Consider the following 4,794-nt stretch of genomic DNA (forward strand, 5'->3'; position numbering starts at 1 on the left):
GCATGGTCTTTTCTGTTTAACCGGCGCTTAAGCGCCGGATTTGGTGCTTAGGCGCCAAAATACTTTAACACAATTTTCACCTCTTTGCTCCAAATTTGATCATTTTTCACTACTTTTAGCATTTTTCACTTGAATTTTTCACCCTTTTTACTTGTATCTGCAAGAAAAACAAAAAAATACCTTGCATTAAAGTGCAATATCTAAAAAATAAGTATAAAAATGTTTCTACAAACACTATATATTTTAGATGTATCAATGACTTTTTCAAAAGAGTGTTTTTTTTATTATTATATTTTATTATCCTCAAATTTTTTGGTCATTTTGTTCTTTGTTTGTTGTAGTCTGAACCAATGTGTGGCTCTATGACTTTTATCCATCACATAAAAAGGGCAATTGAACAAACAGACAAAATCCTGAAAAAGATTACATTAATCTGCTCTAATAAGTATTACAGGTTGAGTTCAGGTCAAAGCCTCAAACTGCATCAAAGTACATCCAAAAATATCCTATGCTGGGTACATATGATAGGCTAAACATGTCTAATATATATATCATATATGATGTGATGACATGCAGTGAAAAGGAATCCTCTAAGTGTTTGTCTTTGGCAGGGCAAGCTCTTGATCGAGTAAACCTACTAAGCCATGCTCAGGACAAGAGTTCCCTTTGCATGTACTTAGAGCTGCAACCCTCTCATAGCTCATATGACAGTAGTTCTTCTAGTTCTGGGTCCGTTCAGAATCCATATGGTTTTTTTTAGTCATCCATCATCTAGAAAGTTACGGACACCCTACGGTGTTGCACACTGGAATGCAATGTTTAGCAACATATACTCCATTTTCTTTAAGAACCAGCACTGAACCCACTGGTAGCAGAATTTCCATGGCTCCTCTGAACTCGTCGTGCCAATGATATCTATTTATTTTCCAATAGAATGTTGCTCTTGCTCATGAAAGATATTGTGTAGAAAGGTTCACAAAGTCATGATGATCAATGTGCGAGGGTATGCAGTCACCTTCATCATAGATGCTGATGATGCAGTTGTTAGAGAAGCAATTAGCTAGTAGTATACTCCATCTGACTATTCAACCATTCTCTTAATCATCCACTTCATCATGGGTGGGGGGGTAGGGGATCCACCTAATCGTGTCTTAGAATCTCAGGAGGATTTTCTTGTCTGTCTTTAATGAGGTTGTAACAGTAGCCACATTGTATGGTGATCCTGCCCTTTGCACACATCAATTTTTGTGGCTCAAAATAGGTTCTTCCCATTAGGAAGCCCGTTTGACCCCTGTCTCTTAAATAAAAGCTGCAGTCAAGAATGCTTCTCTCTTCATTTTCAGAGAAGACCCTGGTATATAGCTTCAAGCCTTCAAGTATATTAATGAGCCTTCCTTGAACTACTTCATAGAATTCAAAATACATTTTATTTACTTTACTCATTTTGTAGTATTCTGTTGTACTGATGATCGGAGGTTGTCTAAGATGTTCCCTTATTTCAACATCGACGGGAATTCAAGTTGGTGTTGTCCTGTCTGTAGCAAAATGTATGAATCTACGTCCGACGGGATATAAGACTCTGTACCCAATGGGACATATGGTTTTGCATCCGTTAGGTAATCAACGATCTGAAATCCATCATCAGAGGAATGGTTTTGCATCCATTAGGTAATCAACGATCTGAAATACATCATCAGAGGACACATACTCCTCTAAAGTATTGTAGCACTCCAGGTGGAGGACATTGTAGTTTGAGCACTCCACAAATGCTCCAATAGCTAATGTACGTGTAGGTATCTCGGAGTTGCATGTCAGGCAACCTGTACAAAGAACATTTGAAACTTGTGGTATCTCTGACTATGTATCGAATTTGGACTCATCGACTATAGCAGGAAAATTAGAAGAGGTTTCTCTCATGCCTGGATCATATTTGTTCCCCTCATGTATAGGGGTGAACAAATTTTCCTCCTCCTTATGGCGTCTTCTCTCTTAGCGTAAGAATGCCCTATGCTTTTGGTAGTTAACATTCTTGCGTTGAGTTCTCCATAACAGTCCATCTGACACTCTTCATTATCAGCAACTAGGCCCTTAGTTTGTGTAGCTATCATATAAGGTAGGCGACTAGGCCCCCAGTTGTTGTATTATCACATTTTTTTATCTTCAGCAAAGAATTATCTCTGTTGTTGAACCTTAGTAGTGATGGTAGCCCTTCCTTCTCCTGACGGCTAACCACGTCCATTAGGGGACGCTCATATTCCTTGTTGACTTGACTAAAGTCCATGTCAAAGTTTATGGTGTCACCCTGTGGTGCCCTTTCTTCATTGAGTGCGAGGTTCCAACCATCTTTAAAATCAATGATTAGCCTCTGGCTTGACATTTTTTCTACAGACGACAGGAACAATATCAGTGAGCTAAAACTTACTGTGAACAAGAACAAAATAAAGTATTTATTAAAGAAAAATTTAATTTGTGTTAGTGAGAAAATTATTTATTTATGTCTATATCTCGTGTAATTTAGTAGAATATCAAATTTAAAAAGAGATAAAATTGAAGTGTATAATTTCAAAGATTTTCATCAAATCGAGGTTAATTTTATTACAAAATTCTGGACACGATCACAAACATTTTGGCCAAATAAATAAACACAGAACAATCAACATTTCATATTTTAATGCCAAGCAATGTTAAGTTGCATAGTATGTCTTCAGGTATTGTTCGTTTATTGGCATTATGGGTCTTTTGCCTCGGAAATCCACTAACTGGTTGGCTCCTCTTGCGCATACCTTTTCTATGATAAATGGTCCCTCTTACGTTGGCTCAAATTTTCCACCTAATTTACGGCGTGTAAGAATGGGTCTTTTGAGCACGTGGACATGGTCACCAACTTTGAATGTCCTTGAGCGGACCAATTTGTCATGAGCTTGTACCATCTTTGCCTGGTAAAGTTCCAAATGTTGTTGTGCTTCTAGTCATTTTCCCTCAAGACTATCTAATTCTTCAATTATGAGTTTTGCACTTTCTTCTATTGTAAGTTGGTTGGCGACAACGACTCCGAGAGATGGCATATGGACTTCTAACGGTAGTACGGCCTCAGACCCGTACACGAGCATGTAGGGTGTGCACTGAGTGGGAGTCCTGAACTTTGTCCAGTAGACCCACAAGGCTTCTAATAATTTGTTTAGCCAATCTCTTTTATTTTCATCCAGTGTTTTCTTTAAAATCTGTACGAATATCTTGTTGAAGGCTTCGGCCAGGACATTTTCCCTGGGATGGTAAATTGTAAAATATCTCTAGTTTATCCCATGCTGCTTGACAAAATTGCTGATTCTGGTGCTTTTAAAGGCTGTCCCATTATCAGAAATTATTCTTTGTAGTACTCTGAAATGGTAGATGAAGTACTCTAAAATGGTAGATGAGTTGGATTTTGAAGAAATGGAGGATGTGTTGTTTCATAACCTTTCGTAAAAACACTGCCTCTGCCCATTTAGAAAAGTTATCTATAGCGGCAAGTATGAATCTGTGTCCTTTAGAAGAGGGAAGGTCTATCAGACCTATTATATCTGTGCCCCAACACTCAAATGGCCAAGAGACGACGGTTGGGTGTAGCACATTCGGAGGCTGGTGCAAGACCACCCCATGCACTAGGCACTGGTGACATCTTTTGGCTGATCCATGTAAATGGAAATCATTGTTGTCCAATAATATTTGAGTCTTTTGATCTTCATTTTCATCTTTGGCCCTGACTGGTGAGCACCACACAACTCGACGTGTACTTCTTTGATAATATTTTTGCCTTCAGCTTTGCTTAAACATTGTAGCCACATCTGGTCAACGCATCTTATATAGAGGACATCACCTATTAGAGCATATGACATATCCCTCTTTGTAATGTGATTTGCCTCAGACTTGTCCTCTAGAAACTTTTCAGTGTGCAAACATTCTATTAATAGCTTGTGACAATCTTCATTATTATCAGCAACCACAACCATAATTTATTTTTCCATTCCAAGCTTGTGTAGATTGTCGAGGTCAACTTGAGACAAAACTTATCTTTCTTGTATTGTAATATTAATAGAATCCTCTGGGGGACAGGCCAGCTACTTAGCAAGTTTTTCTAGAACTTCAACATGGGCATTATCTCCCCTAAAAATCCGATACAAAGTTACATTGAGAATCTGCTCCAGCAGCTTCATCGCGTACTGATGGTATTCCGCTAATCTAGACATCACCTATTAGAGCATATGACATATCGCTCTTTGTAATGTGATTTGCCTCAGACTTGTCCTCTAGAAACTTTTCAGTGTGCAAATATTCTATTAATAGCTTGTGACAATCTTCATTATTATCAGCAACCACAACCATAATTTATTTTTCCATTCCAAGCTTGTGTAGATTGTCGAGGTAAACTTGAGACAAAACTTTCTTGTATTGTAATATTAATAGAATCCTCTGGGGGACAGGCCAGCTGCTTAGCAAGTTTTTCTAGCACTTCAACATGGGCATTATCTCCCCTAAGAATCCGATACAAAGTTACATTGAGAATCTGCCCCAACAGCTTCATCGCGTACTGATGGTATTCCGCTAATCTTGGTTTTAAAATCTTATACTATCCGATGACTTGATGGATGATGAGTTGAGAGTCGCCGTAGATGGCAATATCTGTTATGTCCATCTAGATTGCCAACTCCAACCCGATAATTAGCTCTTCATATTCTGCTTTGTGGTTGGTACATGGCTCTGTCAGATGATATGAGAACCTCAGCATACCCTTATCTGGCGTGATAAAGATCAAAC

This window comes from Phalaenopsis equestris, unplaced genomic scaffold (genome assembly GCF_001263595.1).
Source record: "Phalaenopsis equestris unplaced genomic scaffold, ASM126359v1 Scaffold232744, whole genome shotgun sequence".
Taxonomy (NCBI): domain Eukaryota; kingdom Viridiplantae; phylum Streptophyta; class Magnoliopsida; order Asparagales; family Orchidaceae; genus Phalaenopsis; species Phalaenopsis equestris.